This window comes from Diabrotica undecimpunctata, chromosome 10 (genome assembly GCF_040954645.1).
Source record: "Diabrotica undecimpunctata isolate CICGRU chromosome 10, icDiaUnde3, whole genome shotgun sequence".
Taxonomy (NCBI): Eukaryota; Metazoa; Arthropoda; class Insecta; order Coleoptera; family Chrysomelidae; genus Diabrotica; species Diabrotica undecimpunctata.
Genome location: NC_092812.1, coordinates 56,356,179 through 56,379,095, shown reverse-complemented (window position 1 = coordinate 56,379,095; position 22,917 = coordinate 56,356,179). Strand labels below are relative to the sequence as shown.

The following is a 22,917-nucleotide window of genomic DNA, read 5'->3' as shown; positions in this document are numbered from 1 at the left end:
TCTTATTTATATCATCAACCTAGCTGCCTGTTTCATTTACACTTAGTTTGTCGAATTACAGAAAAATGTTTGATATGTGATGTTTATTGGAACATGAACTGTCTTTCTTCTGGACGCAACATACAGTTTTTATTAAATATTAAATAATATACCTGGTATCTCTGTCAAAAATATATATCTGTAAGGTGTTGTTATTATCCCCAAACAGATTTCATATATTATATTATTCTTAAAATTAAAAATGTATTGCTACCATATCAATGGTATTTTCTTATTAGTGCCTTCTTCTGTTAATATCGGGAACCAGTCCTGCATTCTATAAGATGAGGGTGGCTTCTTTAATCTTATTCTTTTTATCATCCTTTACCGCCAGCTGTCATCCTTCTGTCATCAAAATTTTCTATTCTTAATGTAAGATTTATAGCTGGTGGCATTGAAGTTTCGCCCAAATAAAGGTTTTCGCATTCCAAAGTACTTTAGATCTCATTTGGTTGGTTGTTTTAAACATTCTAGTTATTTCCTATCCTTTTAAGTTTTTCTGATAAGCCTTTTATGTTTGGTATTATTATTATATTTCAGGATCTTCAGATATAATGTTCCGTTTCATTTGTTCAGTTCTGTGAAATTACTTATTTTATAAGTGAAAATTTATATTCATTTTTTTCTTACGACAGATGTTGACAAATTTTTCTCCTCTAAAAAAGCGATTTAGTTGGAAGAAGTACTTCATATTATAATGATTTTATGTATGTTTTTAAGTTGTGTGTAAAATTTTATAGCATCAACTGATGTTAAACGCGTAATATGCTCTTCACTTTATTGAAATTGCACATATCAACATATGGTCCAGAGTAATTGCTATACAGATACGCGATAAAACCGAAAATTAATTTGGATTTATGCAAGACAGATCAACAACAGATGCAATTTTCATTCTACCGTAACCTATGGAAAAGATAGGATATATAATTTGTTCTGTCTCAATTTGAAATATAAATATATTTTATATATATATATTATACATATATACAGGGTGATTCTTTGAGTTTCAATTAGTTACAGAGGCCATAACCTTTCCGGTGTTTTTTTTTTGCATCTTTCGTCCCTTTGGACGGCTTTCTGCGGGTGCTGTTCACTCAGATGACTGCCGATTTGATTCCGGAGATAAGTGATGGATCCATGTTTCATTTATTGTAACATACCGACTCAAAACTTCCGACTTATTCTGAGTAAACATGTCCAAACAGTGCTGAGATTCATCACTTCGTTGTTGTTTTTGCTCTGGTGTGAAATAACGCGGCACCCATTTGGAAAACAGGTTTCTCATATTGAAATTTCCATGTATAATAGTCAATATGCTACCCTTTGATAACTTTAGAGTGTCAGCTATCCCTGGCAAATTCACTTTGCGGTTTTTCATAATAATTTTCAGCACTTTTTCGGGAATAACTGCATCGTTTGGCCTTCCGGAGCACGCAGCATCATTGGTGTCGGTATGACCGCGTTTGAGTTCTGCAAACAATCGTTTAATGATTGTAATCGATAAAGCACAGTACCGATAACATTTTTTAAACCATTGCTTGGTTTGGACGGTATTTTTTCCCATGAAATAAGTGATAAATCAACACGCGGAATTGCTTTGAATCCATTGTTTATAAAAATCACAAAAATAGCGTGCACTCCAAATAGTGTAACTGGGTAAAAAATAATTCGAATGACATGAACATTGTGAGAGTATGCTTTTGAAGGTTAGTAATACCGAAATGTCAAATGGAAACGAGAATATAAATCGTTTTGCAATGTTTAGAAAACACAGATTTGGGCCAAATCCTGAATTCGATTTCGGATTTACATATAACGAAATCAAACCTTAATTGTCTATTTTCTTTTATGTCAAATGTAAAATTTATTAGAGTCGCCATCTCATGGTTATGCTCGGGACTTATTGACCGACGTATGCTGATGATATGGTATTGCTGAAAGACTAGTAGAGTGGTGAAAGATTCTTGAAGGAAGGAAGGAAAAGGTCTAACAATTAGTAGTGCAAAAATTGAATATCTAAGATGTTCGTTTGAAGATGTAGTTAGTATTGTATAGAGATGGCAAAAATAAAATATTATTTCAGAAATATCGATGAGCTGGACGAAAAACATCATGTTTATATATCGATATCCCTGCCGATGTATTTGGGTCATCGTTATTTACAACCGATATCATCTAGAAGAATTTCTACCAAGAAGTTAAGAAATACAGAGAAACTACAAAGAATAATCCACAGTATTGCAGAAACAAAGAAGGCTTACTTCTAGGTGAAACAACAGAAAAATTAAACAGATGGGCGGAATATTTCGGAAGATCTATTAAATACGGACCAACAAGAGGAACTTAAGGGAAATGAGAATTGGCAAGAAGATGAAGAAGGGACCTGCGAGGAACCAACTCTGAATGAAGTCAAAGAAATAATAAGAGACCTAAAAAATAACAAAAGTGCAGGAAAAAGTGGTATCCCAGCTGAGATTTTTAAGGAAGGTGGCGAAAATTGAAGAAAAGGATATTTCACTTGACACTAATAATTTGGCAAAAGGAAGAAATGCCGAAACAATGGAATAGTGCTCTTATTTGTTCTATCTATAAAAAAGGAGACAAACCGGAGTGCGAAAACTATAGAGGTATATATAGCACTATTAGAATTAGTCTATAAAATACTTGCAAAAATTATTAGGAAAAGATTAATAAAATATGATAACAAAGTGATTGGAGAATACCAGAAAGGTTTTAGGTCAGGAAGAACAACTACTGATCATATAAGTATGTTAAAATTAATACAAAATAATAGCTACGAACAAAACTTAGGATTACATATGCTGTTTATCGATTTTAAACAAGCATATGACTCTCTAAATCGCACGATGCTATATGAGGCCATGAGAACATTAGAAATACCAGAAAAGCTTGTAAGGCTAGCGAGAATGACGCTTAGGAACACGATGAATAGGGTAACAATGGAAGGAAGGTTCTCAAGACAGTTCACAGTGAATAGAGGTTTACAACAAGGGGATCCGCTATCAACGAATTTATTTAACCTAGTATTAGAACAAATTGTAAGAAGATCAAATATAAGAACAAACAGGACTATTTTCAATAGCAGGGAACAGTGCATAGCGTACGCGGATGATAAGAAGCTACGGATTAATAATAAACCAAACAAAAACGCAATATATGGAAATGAGAGGAGACATAACAAATAATAACAAATATATCAAAATGAAAGGAGCAGAGACTGTCTTTTTAGTTTTGAAAAAGTGTCAGAATTTAAATACTTAGGAGTAACCATAACGAACACGAGAAAAGAAGAAAACGAGATAGACAAAAGATTAATGAAAGGGAGCAGAACGATAGGGTCACTAAATAGATTTCTGAAAGCAAAAAATGTGTCAAGAACAGCTAAACTGCGAGCCTACGAGACAGTAATCAGACCCACAGTGATGTATGCCAGTGAAACGTGGATTATGAACCAGCAGAAAGAAAAGAAAGTAGAGATCTGGGAAAGAAAGGTGCTCAGAAAAATCTTCGGAGAAATAAAGACGGCAGAGAATATTTGGAGAAGAAGAAGAATAAAGAAATAATGAGGATGTATGGAAAACCAGCAATTACGGCAAAAATACGAGCCCAAAGAGCTAGATGGCTTGGTCACATTATACGAATGCGATAATATATCGAAATGTTAAAACAATACTGAAGAAGGGAGAAATGGGGAATAAAGAAGAGGACGTCCAAAGAAGTGGTTGGAAGCAGTAAAGCAAGACTTGTCAGAAATAGGCGTGAGAAATTGAAGAGAGAGAAAGCAAGTGACCGAAAAAAATGGAGGGAAATAACCAAGTTTTTAGAAGCCAGGAGACTACAAGGCCTTTAGCGCAAATCATCTAGAAGAGAGATTTTCCATAATTTTTTTTGTAGTAAGGATATAAATTAATATTAGACTAATGAGTTAATCAAATGGAATTATTACACCTTTTGGAGGGAAATTTCGGAAATATTTATAGATAAATCGCCGCGATAAAACCGTGAGTTAACGTTTTAACGAGTAATAAATTCTACTTCTCAACATACAATAAATATTTTATGAAGTAATAAAATAACTATTTTGAATTAACTATCTAAAATGTATTTTATTTACTTTAAAACCCATTATAATAACAAAAATGAAGTAAGCCAATCATTGTCAAACAATTTAGCAACACATTTAAAAAATTTATACTCGATTCGGAACACATTTATTAAAAAAAATACATTTTTTCATTATTATTCATTAGCAGCAATTTAATAATAACATAGGCATTTAAGAATGCAAATGCAACCAAAAAATGCATGACAGACAGAATATTTCAACAATCTTACAAGGCTACAGAAAAAATCCACGTTTCGTCTAAAACAACTTTTTTTTAACATTCCAATATATTTCCAATCTGTAGTATAATTACAATAAGTAAATTATCGGACAATATTTAACAATACAAATATTATTAAGGAAAAAAAAAATGTCGGAAATTGCCCATTGAAAATCTTCTGTGTATTCTACTAGAATCGTGTCACGTAAGGTTTGGTTAGGCTTCTGCTTCTAGATTATAGTTAACAGATCGAATGGGGTCTTTCATTTGAGCCTTCTTCCAATTGGTTGTCATTATATTTTTTAGTTAGATTATTGGGGTGATCTGTTAGTCTCTTTGATATCTTTGGCAAAGTTTGGTGACTTCTTCGTTGACATTTGTTCTAGCTAAATTCCATAGCTCCAAATGGGTTTTAAAATAACTTAAATGTTAAAATTTTGTTGTCGATTAAGTTTTGACTTCCGGCCTATCAACCAATATACACTCAGGTGCAAAAAAATCGATCCATGGGTATTATTTGCTGAAAAAAGAAAACGTTTGAAGATATTAGTTTTAAATCAGGTATATATGTAAAAGTATATGTTAGATTAAAATATTTTTACAGATTATCCAAAAAAATCATTTATTTATAGAGACATACGCCAAAACTCAAAAATACAAGAATATTCAAAACTTATTCGGACCCTTATAACAGCCTGTACACGTCTAGGCATTGAAGTAATTAACCTCTAGATATCAAATTGATCCAATTGGTCCCATATTTCTTGAAGAGCAGCTGTAAGTTCAGCCAAGTTGTTTGGACGGGGTACTCGTGCTCGAAGACGTCTTCCCATCATATCCCATAGATGTTCTATCGGATTGAGATCGAGACTGCAAGTTGGCCAGTTCATACGGACAATTCCCATCTCCTCTATATATTGGTTGACGATTCTAGCACGGTGAGGACGCGCGTTGTCGTCCATAAAAATAAAATTAGGTCCAATGAAAGGAGCAAAAGGTACCACATGCAGATCTAAAATACTTGTTATGTATCTTGCAGCAGTCATAGAACCTATATCTACAATAACTAAATCAGTATGGGTTTCTGAACTGATACCAGCCCAAACCATAACGGAGCTCCCCAATAACTTATTCTTTCCGCAATATTACATTGAAAATATCGCTCTTCGTGTATTCTCCAAACCCTTTCTCGGCCGTCTGGTGACCTTAGACAAAATCTGGACTCATCTGAGAACAATACATTGCTCCAATCTGCATCACTCCAAATTTCATGTTCTCTTTCAAAAGAAATGCGAGCTCTGCGATGTTCTATGGATAGTATTGGAGATAGGGCTGGCCTTCTGGATAATAAATTACCTTCGACAAGTCGTCGACGAACTGTCCATCTGCTTACATCTACATTTCTCACTTCGCTAAGACGATTTGCTAGTTTAACTGAAGTTAGATGCAGATTTCTCAAACATGATGATACCAGAAATCGATCATCTCTTTCGGATGTTACCCTTCTACGACATGATCCTCGTTTTCTTTTGAAGTTACCGGTGTCGCTAAAACGCCGAACTGCTCTTTGAACCGAAGATCGACTAACACCCAACATTTCAGCTGCATAATATTGGCTACGACCATCTTGAAATAAAGTCACCGCCCTTGCAGCATCTGTCGGAGTTAGAGACATTTAGGAAGGATAATTAAATAAAAATATAACACGTTTTGAAAATAAAATCACTACACTAGTATAGTTGTTGAATTAAAAACAACATTCAATGAATATCTACTTGCTTCAGACCCTTTTTCACAAAAACCTGAAATACCAATTTGTTTTAAGAAATATAAAAAGCAATATTAAAAATATTATTTTATTTCTCGTATACGAGGGTACACCTAAATTTACATACGTAATTTAATGTTCTAAAATTATACGACTTCAAATAAATAAGAAATAAAGAATGGATCGATTTTTTTGCACCTGAGTGTAGTTTGCTGAGTTTAAGACCCAGCTGTTTCGCTTGGTAAATATGTGTTTTCTTCATGTGAGCCTCCGATCCAAATACATTTCCAAGTATTTTATGTCGTCTTTCTGTGGCAAAGGTTAACTGTTTAACGATACCGGAGGACAGTTTTCCTTGTGGTTTGTAAATGTTACCTGAGTATATTTTGTCTCGTTGTCTCGTAAACGTCTGTAGCGTTAGGTTTTTAGGTTAGCCTGTACTCTGTGTGATGCAACGGCTGGGTCTTCATGAGAAGAGATTACTGCTGTGTCATCTGCATAAGTTGCTGTTGTATCTTCTCGTGATGTAGGTAAGTCAGCAAGTGCATATCAGGTACAGCACTGGCCCGAGGGCACTGTCTTAAGGGACTCCAGCCATAATTGGGTAAAGTCTGGTATACTCATCGTGATGTTTTACAAGGTAATGGCGGTCTGGTAGGTAGGACCTTATAATTTGGAAGTAATTGTTGGGAAATGATATTTTGATTTTGATAAAAGGCCATTATGCCAGACTTGTCAAATGCATGGGAGATGTCTAAGAAGATTACGAAGCAATATTTTCTGTTTTCCAGTGATTGGCGTATTTGCTCGTAAACCCGGTGAATTTGTTCAGTGGTAGCCTGCTGTGCCCTAAAGCCAAACTGTTGATGAGGTATTATTTGTTTGTTAATTAAAATTGGCTCTATTCTGGATAACAACAGATTTTCCAATGTTTTAGACATAATAGGAAGCAGGCTAATAGGTCTGTAAGACTTTATTTCCTCCAAGGATTTTCCGTGTTTTGGAATTAATATTATTTGGGCTAATTTCCAAACTAGAGGAAAATGTCCTGTTCTTAATACGGCATTATACAGTTGTGTAAGATAAAGTAGGGCTTTTCTTAGTAATTCCTTTAAGGTTATTACAGTAATTAGGTCATATCCTGAGGACTTTTTGGGGTTTAATTTAGTGTGAATGATATTATTGACTTCGTTTAGTGTAAATTTTTTTAGAGGATTTTCAATATTAATTTATTTATATCTTCCATTATTCTCCATTTCCCTGGTTGCTTTCCAGAGTAAATACTCGGTAGCTTCTATAGGCGAAAGATGTCTGAGACAAGAATGTATACCATTATTTTTGTGGTTATCTTATAACGCTTTTAACTGTGCTGCAGCTCTATTCAGATGGATCTTGTGTGGTGGTGCTCTCGCCAGGTCCATCTACGTATTAATATTCGTTTCTCAATCATTTTTTGTTTAATCTTATTGGGTAGTTCATGAGTAGGACGGTTTATTTCCTTGATTGTCATTGATTCCCATGCAGCTTCTTGTATGGATTTGTTAAGATATTCTGTGGAATTGTCAATTTCCAGGATTGTTTTTAGTGAGATATTTGTGGATTTATTAGTTAATTTAGCAGAGGTGTTCTGTGAAGGATTTCTGAACTTCTATTAAAACAGGAGAATGGACAGATCATAACAAGAAGTGGTTTTTTGGTAAACCCATGGTGACAGCAAAATCTACCAAATCTGGTATTTTATTTCTGTCCCGTGAATATGTTTTTAAGATTGTTGTCTTGCATACACATATAAAGTTGTCTTCCTTTTAGAGAAATGAGTCTAGATCCCCAACGGGTATGTTTAACATTGTAGTCTGCACCTGCCAAGAATCTATTTCCAAGAGATCTGAAGAACTGTGTGAATTGTCGTTTGTTTGTATTATGTCGGGGTGGGCAGTAAACGGCTAAAAAGATAAACTGCTAGGCAAACAAACATTTCCGCTTAAAATGTGCAGTGCAAAAAGATTCGCTATAAATAACTTCTTATTAATTCTATAAAGTAAGGTTATAAAGGATTTTTTATTCAATTTATAAATTGCTTGTTTCATATTTTCATTACTAGAGTAATTTACTTTCGTACTTCTTATGCTGTACAGTAGGGTGGACCATTGGCTCTTGAGTGTCTAGCAATTATCCAAAACAGTCACAAATTCGTGAAATATACTATACCTATATATAATAATATTAAAATATTTTTCCTATTTTGAAGAACAATTATAATTGACACCTTTGTATTAGTGTACTTTAATAGCTAAGAATATCAAGTTTGTTTTATATTTTTCGTGTAATGGACAATGATTTGTTACAATTCAAAAAAATATTTTCTTCAGTTAAGGACGATACAGTTATAATGTCAAACATCGATATTTTGACGACTAATGTTTTATTCACGTCGATAGTCCTAAGTCGTTGTTTCAAAACATCGATGCATCAATGTCATAAAGTTTTTTTGCCATCAAACTACTTACATAAATAAGTTGGTAACTTTGTAATGGTGGAATTATTTGAAAAAGTAATATTTTTTTATTAAAAAATCCTTTATAAAAAGTATGTAATTAAAATACCCTATAGAGCTACATCTCAGAACGTTTTCGGACTAAAGACTCCATTAACAGTGTAAAATTACCAGTTGGATATCTTTCTATTCTATTTTCGTTTTCTTTAAAAACCTAATGAGTTTGTCACAATCCGCACTGTCAGAAGCGCACTTTATATCACTTGGTAGTCCAGTAGCTTGTCTTTCCATTTGAGATAATGGACAGTCTATAACAGTGTGGCCTACAGTTATATTGGTGTCACAGGCGTAGCATATTCTAGGAGGTTCCTTCCTTAGTAGGTGTTCGTGCGTCAGTCCCATTTATTATTATTATTTTTTAATTGGTGCTTTTTTGAGAAACATCTGTATCTTCGGAGTTGACATCTTTTTCAATTTGTTCTATATTTAACTGACGACGTATTTTCCTCTTTATTCGTGTAATTCTAGATATAATGCGTCTGTCTACGAGTTTGGGATATATTTCTGTTAGTATTGTTAATACTTCTTATATGTTTTTCGTGTATTCTAGTGCGATATTTATTGGATTGGGGGAACCATGTGCATCTGCCAGAAAGCTGACTATCTCTGTATAGTTTAATTCGAACCGAGTTGAAGCTTCATCAATAAATTTCTTTGCGGGTTGGATAAGTGATTCTGTAGAAACTATTTCTGTAGTTTTTGTATCAGATTTAGTGGCTTTTAACTTTTTTGTTGATATTGCTTTTGGTTTTATAAAATCTATTTCTGTGTTTTCTGCCGCTGGTGTACCAAGTGGTGTCGATGTTTCAGAATGAGAACGTTTCTGTATGGTAATATCTGTATGTCGTTTTTGGGAGTCCATTACGTCACAAGTGTTTTCCGTTTGATTCTGAACAGAGTGATTTTTGCTTTCAGCTATCGCATTGGAAGAAGGAATAGATTCTTGATCGGTTTGGGATGTAAGTATGGATGTATTTGACTGAATCGCCATATTGGTACATGTTGAGGCTATATGACCAGATTGATGGCAGAGATAGCAGGTTAGTCCATCAGAAAGAAAGATTCGGTAAGATGTATTATCGAAGTCAACGAGAATTGATTTAGGAATGACAAGATTGTCGACAGGTGTATAGTACACCTTTCTGCGGAAGCTTAGGACGTGACTATATTGAGGGTCTTGGATTCCCGCTCTTAAGAAAGACATCGGTGAAAGTAGATGGAAGCCCTTCTCAGCAACATATTTCTCGATGATGTGATGAGGAATAGTCGGACAAACATTCGACAACAGTAACCTATTAGCAGGAGTGACTAATCTTCTCGCTCTAATGACATTATCTCCGAGTTTTATTCCTCCGTGATCTGTTAAAAAGGTGTCAACAACTTCTTTGCTGGAGAGGTAGATGCAGATTCTGCTATTAGAAATTCTCGATGAAAAGAGTACATTTTTGGGCTGTACGAGTGCTCCTACTGCTGTAACGTAGTCTTCTAGTTTTAGTGTGTCTACTGCTGGGATAATAATGGCTTGTTCCTTGGAAGGAAATGTAGCTGCTTTCTGTTGAGTAATTGTAGAGTAAGATGGTGTTTGTTGATCGGGTAACATTGCAGGACCCCTGTAGTCAGAAGTACCGGCCATCGAATAAAATTGTTAAATACTTTTTTATTTTAATTTTGTTATTACGTTTCATTATATTGTAATTGGGTCGGTACGACTCTGTGTTAATTATAAAGTCTTTAACTTATCAAAGATAAGCCAAAAAACAAGTTATTGTTAAACACTTTTTAATATACAAAACTGTATGACTGGATTGAAATTACCACTAATAACTAAACTACTGATTATGTTTCTTATAATTAATTTAAAGATTTACTATAGGAAAACTATGAAAAACTTCGAGACCAAGTTTTAGGTGTACCTAATCAACTAAGTTCAGGACCGCACCAGTTGGATATCTGTTAAATACTTAACATCACAACGCATTTTTAACAATAATGTAAATAAAACAAATTTTGTAACTTTTTAAGGGTTTGTACCCAGATATTTAGTTTTACCCATCTTGACTCATGTATACCTGGTGATTTTACACTGATAATGGACTATTTAGCCCTAAAACGTTCTGCGATGTAGCCCGATAGGGTATTTTAATTATATACCTTTTATAAAGGATTATTAAATAAAAATTTTTGATTCATGGTATACAGTTAACTACAGGAATTTCATTTTCCTTGTGGATATTATTTTTTATCTAGTATCGGTATTTTCCAGTACTGGAATAATAATATATAAAGATGGATATGTAGCTTAAACACAATGGATGAAATGGAAAGAAGCTAGTGGTATGATGCTGTGTCGTTGACAAAAATTTAAATGAAAATGAAACGTAAATTCAAATAAAAATGATAGTTCAGTAATTTCTATATGTTCATTAAAAAGAAAAAAACACCACAATGTACGCATATTGCAGAAAGTTATGGATGGTTGAAAAAGTGTAGAAAAAACCTGAACCCAAGTTAAAGTAGAAGAAGGAAGAACAGCAAATTTCAAAGTGATATTGTAATTATAAAAGAATGTATAGTTTTTTGACTTCTGAAAAGGATGAATAATTCTTATGAATATAAGCTTCAAGGTCGAATCATACTATTTTTTCAAGACATCGAAAAATAAAAAAATACACCGAAAAGATAAAAAACCATTAATGAAGCTCTAAGCAATTCCTTTCATATTCAATCGCAACAGGTCATTATTGCGTTATAAAATTATACTGAAACGACCTTCAGATATATTTTATTCCCATTATAAATTTCTGTCTACTTTCACTTTCATTAAACAAATTGACATCCGAGATATCTTTTAATACCTTATGCTTATACTTATAGGATGATCAATATTAGATCTACCTGGTGATGTTTCGATTCAAAGAAAATGAGAATTTGATTAAAATTTGAGATCGTTTCATGGTTATCGTATATTAGCAATTAATCAATAAATAAAACAAGATTTGGAGATAAAAATTAGCGAATCCTCTAATTTTAAAACCTTGTAAGTCTATTTTAGACAATTAGTAAAAAAAGAGATAAGTAAGAGATTGTTCTGATAAAGTATACATAGTGCATTTTTTTTCAAGTAAGACATCAAATAATTTGGATTTTGGATATTTAAACAACAATTGACATGTCGCATTCCCGAAATATTAGCATTATTTCTAATTATAGCAGAAGCAGAAGATGCAGACATGAATATAAAGATAGGTGGTGATGGTATAGTACCAGTCAGCACTTTAAACATATACGTGTCAACATAGGTGTAGATAAAATTAGTATCTACACAATAGGACAAACATAAAGAATGTCTTAAATAAAAACGTCAACATAAACAAAATCCTAGTACCAAATTTCTACTTACTAGTTAATACATGTCTTTGGAATGTCTATATGCACTACCACTATTGTCTATCGAAGTCACTATCACGCAGATCCTGAATACAGATATGTAAGGATCTGGCAACCCTGGGATTTAAGGCTACCAAGAAACTATGCAATAAAGAAATTCGGAAAGCCAAATGGAATTCATGGAGAGAGTTTTGCGAGGAGATTGCAGATATTCCGGCCTGCTCTCGAATCCATAAAGTCCTGGCAAAGGATTGTGCTACAATTAAAGAAGTAGGTTTCCTAAAGATGGCTAATGGCAAATTTACGCAGACCAAAGAGAAAAGTCTTAGAAGACTCATAAAAACGCTGGAAAGACTTCTGATTAGGTACATAGTAGACGAACTGCTAAAAGATAATCCTCTAAGCAATCGTCAATATACATAGCCAACTGGTAAATCTACGGACTGTGCGTTGGATGATCTAAATAGGCTTATCTCAAAGTAAATGGGTGACAAAGAGATCGCTCTTTTAGATATTAAAGGGACATTTAATAATGTTACTACCAAGTCTTTGATAAAGACACACCTGCGATAATTCAGATGGATAAGGGCATCCCTAGAGAATAAGATAGTAATGTCCACTCTGGATAAAGCAACCATAAAGCAATAGAAGGTGGAAGTTATCCATAAGAATGAGTTCTATCATCTCTAGTTTGGATAACCTTGGTAGATGATCTTCTCAGAAATGTGTCCACAAAAGATTTTTACTATCTAGAATACGCTGGCGATATACCAATCGTCGTTAGGGACAAATTTGTCCAAATGGTGTCTGGGAGAATGCAAGCAGACCTAAAAAAAGACAGCATTACAACTCCTAGAACCACCGAGGCTGGAAGGTACAGATATTTGATTTGCCAAAGAAAAAAATACCTAGGGGTATATTTTGATCATAGGTTTACTTGGAATACTCACATACTGAAAACCACACATAAAGTTACTATGTCCTTGGGCAGATGTGGAAGAACGTGCGATAAAAATTTTGGGCTCAACCCCAGAATGACCTTATGGTTATACACAAGGGTTATTAGACCAATGATAACATATGGGTCTGTGACTTGGTGGGCAAATACGCAGCAAGTAGGAGCAATAAGGCTGCTAAGTAATACACAAACGCTAGAATTTTTATCAATAGGTTTATTCCTTTCTATTTTGCTGTTTTATTTCCTTGTGTTAACCATTCTATTTTGCACTCCTGCATATTTGCAGGCAGTGCAAAATAGAATCTTGTTGCATATTTTAATACCATCAGTGTTGGAATATATTTCTAAGTTGGTTTTATATATATATATATATATATATATATATATATATATATAAATCATATTTAATGACATAAAGACGAATAAGAAATTATAAAATATTAAAAAAAACAGTGTGTTGTGTTTCTTATAATTAGCAAAATGATTTGAATTCAATTTAGTTAAAATTAAAACAAATTGACATCCAAATACTAGTAAGTAAATAGACGCTTGATATTGGCATTGTAGACTGTTATAGAAGTAGGTTAAAGTTGAGTACACTTACAAACGAGGTAAGTAACAAGAATAATGCAAAGCTCGTCCCAGAAACAAATGACGCGTACAGTACTAGATTTCTAGAATGTATAATTTTAGTAGGTACTTGTCATCGAACTGCAAAGAGGGGGTATTTTGTAAAAATAATTAAACACGTTTTTTAAATAAAATTTATTTTGAGTAGCTATATTTGACTTTACGCATAAATACGTATTTTACGTTTATAATATTTACATATAAATATTGAAAATTAAGTACTTACATTTTAATTTCACGAATTGCCGACTATTTTGGATATATTTGGAATGAAAACTTTTATTTAAACCGTTCGCTACGCTTTTTTTGTGACATGGATATAACATGGTGTTCATTTCATTAGAAAGCCGAAAATAACCTAAAACATTGTGGCAGATGTTTTACATCGATACTTATTCGCTGGAGTATTACACATTAATGTCCAGCATTAGTCTACCAGCAGACTAGGACTTCATTTACCTTGGTAACACTTTTCTATATCTATAACGTCTTGGTGGAACCGTTCTCGATGTTCATCACTAAAGCCGTTAAATTTTCTGGAAAGAAATTCAGATGAGCATCCACGATGTGAATTTTAGAAGAGAAACATGTTACATCATATTTCTCTGTAAGCAGTAGGTAATTCAGTCGCAAGATCTTTGTAATTGTCAGCTTTTACATTGCGAAAAAAATTGGACACAATTATTTTAAAAGCTCTCTCTTAAATCATTAAATTCAGCCTGTAAAATTAGAGGGGGTTCTGATGAACATTCTGGTTCTTAAAATAGTGGATCATTGTTTATTTCTTCTTCTATTGGTATATCATCAGATAGAACCTTGAAACTTTAAAGTTCTTCTTCTTCCACACTTTGTTGGTTTTGAGATAGAAAGATTTTTGCTATGTTCGACGAGACGGAATAGCTGATGGTAAATAGGGATACTGCATAGTATTCTTAGACTTTGTTCCTATGCTCTGAATCTTCGTGAGACAAAAGTAACAATCTAAACATAGACTGTAGGTTCTCTCCATATCACTGGTACTGCAAAGTGCATTCGACGTTTTATAGCTTTTAACCAAGATATTAACAATGTTAAACAAGTCTTATAAAATATATGAGGGGCCCATAACTTATCTTGATCTCCTACTTTAACTCCGAAATAAAGTTTGTAAGCTCTTTCTCACCCTGCTGGAGAATCGTTGATATGTTTTTTAAGCCTTCCTGTAGGATGATTTTGATAGCTTCACGGTTCCACTCTTTCCTTCACGGACAAGCCGATAGATGGTCGATTTTCCATTTCCGGTCAGCTGTGAACATATTTCCATCGTATAATTGACACGTTTTGCAATATTTTGGGTTAAAGTACTTTAAACGCGTTAGGCGCATTGATTTTTTCGTTTATACATAAGTCACAGTCTTGCGATTTACTGGAAGGAATCTCGAAACACTTTATTTTCGACACTACAAAAAAACGTTAACACATTTGTTATTTACTTGACGCGAATGATAATGTTTTCCCGACGATGAGATAAACTAGAATGTTTTAGAAAATGTTCTGGAATTAGGTGGGCTAATAAAAGAAGCCAGCTACCTCATTGATTTACTGAAATACGTTTCGCTTTATAGTTTTTTAAAGTATAATCAGTTTAACTACAAAAAATAATGGTATAAGTTTACAAGCAAAAAACCAACAATGGTGGATTAATACTTACAAACAATCTGTAGGTTTGTTTAGTTGTTACATAAACTGTAGGATTACTTTACAGCAAAACAAACGACTTAACGACAAACAAAAACTAAAACCAAGCATTACTGTTCAATACTTATTGTCTAGTGATTTAATTGTCTAGTAATTTAAATTTAACGGAATCTTTCATTCAACGGAGTCCAGGAGGTCAAGACCAATTTTTGACTATTTGTTTAAAAATAAATATGGGCATGGAGTGGTTTTAGTTGTTGTTTATGATAATAGAGGGATATATCTGGCTCAAATTATCAATATCGGGGACATTTTATGACAATTTTGTTGTTTGCAAAGTAGTTTGACATTTGTGAAGTCGATTTGGTGTTTGGTTGAAGCAGTTTATTGTGCAACAGCGCAAGATGGTTAAGAAGTCGTAATGTCACTTTTGTGAGACGTTATTCGACCTTGAAAAGAGTGGCTGGTAGAGATGCCACTTTGGAACAGGGTCTGTTCTTTTCGAAACAGGTTTTTATATGGAACAGGTTGGAACAGATATTGATCAATAAGTTTTCCTGTTCCAATATAACAGTTTTCATCACACAACAGACCAGGAGACCAGTGTATACTTGACTGCTGTGAATTGCAGCTAGTAGTGGTAGTGATGACAACCCTGGCGCTGTCCACAACGTTTTCTATATTTCCAATGTCACTACTTACACACATAACAGATTTTTGTGGAATGTTCACAGTTGGATGCTTTCTTTCAATATGTTTTTTTTAAGTTTGTTATTGATGATTTATACGACTTGTAACTTGTGATTTGTAACTGACACAGATTACACTTCGCAATCGTGTTGTCAACTATGGTAACAAAGTTCCAAACTGGCCTACTTTTATTGTGCCTTAATACACTTTCCATTTTCAATAAAGAATTCGAACTCATCATAAAAGAATATTTTACTTAAAAGAAAAATAGCACGTAGGTATTAAACCGGCAATAAAACTATCTAAAATTTAATTCTACTGCGACTCGCGACAAGACTTCAAACTTTCAAAACATACAACCACAAATACAATGGTCTATTGGTAACGCAACAAACTTTCTGGAACAAACCGAACCGGTACTGAAGCAACCCGTATGTAACACAGTGTCAGTGTTAGTGTTGGAACAGTTTGGAACTGAAGCAGTTTTTTTGAAACAGATAATTTTTGGAACTGAAACCCCTGTTCCGACCATCCCTAGTGGCTGGTCGGGCCAATGTAGCAGAAGTTGCACTCTGCACGGGGTATATTATAGACAATATTCGTGTGTTCTAAAGGGGTCAATGAAGCTTTGGTTTCCCTACAGTTCTGGTGTTTTGTAAGGCTATTTTATTTGGTTAAGGTATTAAAGAGTTTGGTAAACTTATTCGTGATTCGTGGGGAGAAAGGCATATTTTATGGCTAGTTTTTGGATAAACAGGAAGTTGTTCTGTATGTTGTTAGAAAAGGAAGCTAATTGTACACCATCTTGTACTTCTGTAAAAGAATGACCGTAGCTTTTGGAAAATAGATATCTGATGATGATAGACTTTAGTAGATTAAGAGCTTCATCTTTGTACAGCGCATGTCTCAACATACGCTGTACAAAGTCAATAAAATCAACTTTCTTCTTCTTGTAGTGCGTATCCGTTTCGTATGTTGGCAATTATCATGACAATATGTACTTTGTATGTTCAATATGTTGCACATATTGAACCACGTACGTAGGTTTTTCATTAGTGGAAGTAGAGGCTGAGTGATGCTAACAACTAACAGCACCAGATATTCGTTTCACCACCCCATTTGAAGGGAAGGTTTGGAAATTATGAATTAATTTTTTTAGTAGTATATTAATAATTGCCGTAAAGGTCCTGTTTTCTTACGAATCATTTCAAATAGTGGTTAATGGCGTCGTCTACTTTAATGGTTTTTATCTTCTAATTTTTCTTATTCTTTAAATAGTTCAGTACGTATTTTTAGATTATTTAGATCTGTAAATAAGTACGTCTAAGAAATGACCACTGAACAGTGATTTTGACATCTTTAATAAACACTTAAATCACGTATTATACAGTAAAACGTGATATATATAGGTTTTATTGAGGGAAATAATGCTAACTTGAAAAATAGACAATTCAATGTGAATGTGGAACAATTTTCAAGTACAGCGACTGCACACTGTAAAACAGTCGTAAATGTAGTGGTATTATAATAGATGACATAAAACACATATGACCGTGATTTATAGTTTCTTAAACAAGTTATTTATCCCCGACGGTTCATTCGGAAGATATGAATGTGTTTTCGATTAAATACAAAAAAGAAACTAAAAGCAAAGTAAAAACAAAGATTATAATTTGAGACGATTTATTTAAAGGGAATTGTTGAATCCGGGTTACCCATAAAGAACGGAGAACGAAGATGACCTCGATTTAGAGGGAATAGGTACTCAATAGCTAAACTGTACCCTAATTAAAATTTAAACTGAAAACGTCCGATTCAAGTAGAATTAATAAAATGACTGATACAGTGGAATGGATTAATCAATAGTTGATTTTATTTTACCCCCAATTTGGAAATCGCACTTCTGATTGAAATAAATTATTCGGTTTGTCATTTTGTTTGTTTCGTTCAGTAAATAAATTAGGCAAGAATCCTATATATGATTATTGCAAAACTAATATAAAAAGCGTAGATTTGAATTATGTTGCCTGCTTACTTCTTTGTGATTGGTTAAAACACCACCAGGTTTGAACTAAAACTAAAAATATGTGTGTAAAAATCGGTTCTTATTGAACTAAACTGTATTATTTTAATCTTAAATATAAATTCAGTACTAACTTTTAGTGAAAATTGTTCTTCGTCTAGTTTTCATAACAACAATATTGTCTTTCATTCTCAGTTAAAAATTAAGACAATATTGCAATGACACTGTAGCTGCAAGTGTATTAAAAATATAAATAAATTTATCAACTTCCTTCACGGACCATCATTCAGACCCATCTAAAAAATGGAGAAGACCATTGTTTTTACAAGTCTCATCTTTGTATGTATGGTGATGTGACTTTTCCATATTTTAGTTAACTATGTTACGTCCTTACCAACCCTAAACGATTTTGACAGTTCTCTAAATACCCTCGCTTTTTTACGCACACGTTCTCTAGTAATGTGACTAGGTGTTTTGGAGCACCACATATTTCCACATCTCTGGACACAGTCAAATGTTTTACTGTAATCAACAAAACAAGAAACTGAGACAAGAAGGTATTGGTATTGATAATGTTTCTGCTTTCAACAATCCTGTATAAAGACCGTTTTATAATTTTCTGTCACAACATGGTGTGCTACAACCATGTATTTCTAAATTGAATGTAAATGTCGTCTTACAAAAGAATAGTCTGGTGATATTTTATTAAATTTTTTGGGTGTAAATCAAGTTTTTAAATCATGCTTTCTTTAATTTTGAAATACATCATAATACGGAATTAGGGATTGTAAATGGATGTTTAAATTCTTACAAAAGAGACCGAGGACGACCACCGACCAGACGGACCGATTATGTAGACACACTATTGGGAAACTAGCACGCTATGTATACATCTATTGCATTTTATTCTTTTTAGGATGGCAGAAGGTTACTGGTCGAATTATTGATGTTGCTTTGTGTTTATATATTTTTCTTCTTTTTTCAATATTTTCTTGATTTTTATGTTCATAATATAGTGCCCAACTGATTTCTCTGCTTAATAGTTCAATCTAACTGAAAAATCATCGAAATCACGTAAAAATCTTATACAGCTACTTGAAAGTTCTAAAAGGTATATGAGGGGTAGCTTATGGCAAACCCGTGAAGACGTACAGTGGATTTTGCTTTGTTTTTTTTAACAATCGCAAAAAGTGAAAAAATTATTTTTGCCTATAATTTTTTTCTACATTTTAGGGAAAAGATGGTTCAAATAAAAGATGTATACCGTAAAAAGTTCTTTAATTTGCATATTCTAAATTAAAATACACAAATAATTGACCGAGATAATTAAAAACCATAATTTTTGCAGTAATTTATAAATGTTTTTGTTGTTTTTCGCATAAATACCTGTAATATAACTACTTGAAATTTGTGTCAACCAATGAGTTATTGAAGTGTGCTAGATAGAGAGTGGTTATTTAAACAATTTTACTTGCTTTGACAATGACTCTGGAGGTATTTAGCAGATCGCAATCGATTCTATGAGGCTTCAATTTTAAGATATACTAAAGATATATTATAAACATATAGTTTTAAGATATATTAAAAAAACTAAGATTTTATTAAAAAATCCGTTTTGAAATGGTTGACTTTTCAGCTTAGGAACATTTATAATAAATTTAATATTTTTTTATTTGACGCGCTTGTAAGAACTAACTCTCACTGAAAAGTTGGCGAAAAAGCCCAATTTTTTTAAAGAATCTTTTATGACCAATTGGAGCTAAGATAGCATTTTTTCTTAAAATCATATTTCCATTGTTTATTAACATTAAGTGCTGAAATTTGAACAGATTATAAATGAAGTTCTATATTTTATGATCCAATGTATAGATGGCATATACAGAGAAGGTGTAAAACGTTATAACCGGTTAAAATGATCTTATTCTTATAATACCGCCACATCAAAGTGGAGAAGAGAACTTTCCGAGCTGCATTTTTTTAAAATGGAACTTCAAATTGACGCGTGCTCGGCTTCTACGGCACACAGAGTATTTCCTTGCATAATCCTCATCGTCTTCCCCAAATATAGATATGTATTACAGCACTGTCAACAACAAATATTTTTATGGCATCTTGAAAAACGGAAATATTGTTATAATATAAAGGACTGAAGAATTTCACGTTAAACCGGTCAATCGTAGTGCGATTTAAAAGTGATAATGTTCATAATACAGCTATTTTAACAATATGTTTTGCGTGGCATGTCAATTTTATATAGGGCATATTATGTACAACGTGCCAACATTTATTCAGGAAACTATTACTGAACTTACGAGAGCATTTGTCCTCATAATATGCATGTAACAAAGTTTATAAGCAGGTGATTGTGTTTTTTTTAAATTCATCTAAACAATGTATAATAATAACTTGTTAACATTTAAATAATTCTTAGTCGTTAAGCTAGTTTTTTTTACAAGGTCGCAACTAAGTCACGGTTTGCTCGCCTGCTTTTAGTCATTTTTAATTCGCATCGCGTTGAAACTTAACATTCCACCTAGTTCTTATTTTGCAATAATTGAGTATTATTTCTTTGTAGCCTTAAAGGGAAGTCGGTGCTGCAAAATCTAAAGACATACTTGGAATTTTTGGTAATGTTTGGTAAATCTGAAGAGTTTACAGTAATTATTTGGTTCTTGTTACCATTGAGTACGATCGTCATAATATAATTCCCTCTGTATATATATACAGAGTGAATTATTTCAGCTTAACTTAATTTAACACAACCAATCTTATAGTAGTACACTAAGCTCTCGTTTTATGCCGTGGATACGTTCCACAGAGAAGCGCATGTAAAAAAATTGCATAAAAAAGACCGTACTTGCCTTGAAAAAGTAGGGATACGTCCCATAGCCTTCTAAAATCACATAAAACTAAGACAAAAACAAAAATTTTTCCAGAAATTAAAAGAAATAGACTGCATGATAAATTACTTCGAATATCTGAAAGAAATTCACAGAAAAAGGTTAAAAAAAACTAGTCCATATTTCTATTCGTTTTTGTGACAATTTATATTTATTCAACAGGAAAACAAGGGAACTTGTTTATTTTACTAGTATTGTTGTTGAAAGTAAACTAATTATTTATGAACTTGTGCTATGAACGTGTTTAAAATTCTAAATTCTTCAATACTCCTCCAGTTTAATCCTTTCACGACTGAACATGTTTTTAGTAGAAATTATTAAAAAAAGTATTATCACAGTGGCATTTATGGTCCAGGTTTCTACATCATATAGCAGTATGGAGTAAATGTAACATTTTACAAAGCGATATCGAAGCGTTAAGTTAAGGCTGCTGTTGCTTAGCAAGTTTCTCATATTAGTAAATGCTGTTCTGGCTTGCTCAATCCTGCTACATATCTCTATGTCTGGATCTAGATCTTCAATCCTACCGAGATATCTGAACTTGGGGACCTTTTGGATTTTCTTATTGTTTACTCTATATTTCCGTTTTTCTGCAAATATAATGAACTTTTGTTATTTCAAACATTCATCCTGTACATATTTTTTTCTTTTTGAAATTTTTAAAATTCTTAATTCTTTTTCGTGTAATATTCCCTATACCTAAATGCTATAATTTCTTAATACTTTTCTCGTCTTTACGGTAATTCTGTCGTTTAATTCCTGAGTATTGAGGGGCTTTTTTTATAGACGTTGTTAATTAAGTGACCCATAGGAAATAGACTAAAGAATTAATATCGTGTGATCGCGGGAGCCAGTCGCTAAAACCACTCCTTTCCATCCATCTTCTGGGAAACACATTATTTAGGTTAACACGCATAGTGAGGTGGAACTTCATCATGAAATGCTACAACTGTTTAGACGTTATCGTTTCAGTTCAAGCTACCACAAGTGCTCCTGATGAGAGTTGAATACTTCGAATGACGTGTACAGCAATGATGGATCTTGAATTGAAAAGAAATGCAATCGTCTACTTTCATATAATATACAGATCACGACATTGTTTTATTGACCATACAACACAATTTCAATCGCTGTGACATGTTACACGTTTCCACCTCTATATTCATTTCACAGTAGGTACGAATTGTCGTCATTGTCACATTGACATTAAAAATTTCAAACGAAGTTCTGAAAGAATAAACAAATAATTAATAAAATGCATATTACGTTGTATACCGTCCAAGAAAAAGTGCAACTTGTAACATGGTACTTTCAGGGTTATTCGATACGCGAAGTAATTCATTTATTTATTGTTGACTTCGAAAATAAACCCCCACCAAGTGTTACAACAGTTAAAAATACCATTAAACATTTTCAAGCTTCGGGATGTGTAAACAATTGTAAAAAGTGTCATAGGTAATGAACCACGTGTTAGACCTGTCGATGAGGAGCGTCAAAACAGGGATATTGATATTTGTGTTTTTGTGGAAGCTAGGGAACTCTGCAATAGTGTACAACTTGCTAGGGAAGTTAACGTGAATGCTCGAACTGTCAAGCGAGTTCTTAAAAGGTATGGGTATCACTGTTTCAAGATACAACCAACACGAGAACTGTTTCCGGAAGATAACTTTAGGCGGATGGAGTTTTGATTTCGTTAGATAAACAGAATGAAAATGTACACTTTATAAAAAATATTTTATTTTCTGACGAATCTTCATTTTCATTACATAAAAACACAATCCATCCGTTGCAAGGTATTATTCTCGGAAAAATAAGCACCTCAGTGTTGCAGTGCGAACGCAGCATCCGCAAAAGTTAAATGTTTGGACTGGGATGTTAGGCGACCATATTGTCTATCCATTTTTTATCAATGAAACCTAAACGGGCTCAAATATTTAGAACT

The 22,917-nt window shown here is 33.2% G+C and overlaps 1 protein-coding gene and 1 long non-coding RNA gene across 5 annotated transcripts in view; one reads left to right on the top strand and one right to left on the bottom strand.

Annotated features, from left to right (window-relative positions):
* Positions 1-15,505, bottom strand: part of LOC140452158 (uncharacterized) — a 34,108-nt gene extending 18,603 nt beyond the window's left edge. Inside the window, exon 1 of the long non-coding RNA XR_011952144.1 lies at positions 15,376-15,505. This is a non-coding gene — a long non-coding RNA (uncharacterized lncRNA). The remainder of the gene's footprint in view (positions 1-15,375) is intronic.
* siz (Brefeldin-resistant Arf-GEF family protein schizo) overlaps positions 1-22,917 on the top strand; it is a 184,643-nt gene that overhangs the window by 83,969 nt on the left and 77,757 nt on the right. The gene's annotated exons all lie outside the window — the stretch shown is intronic.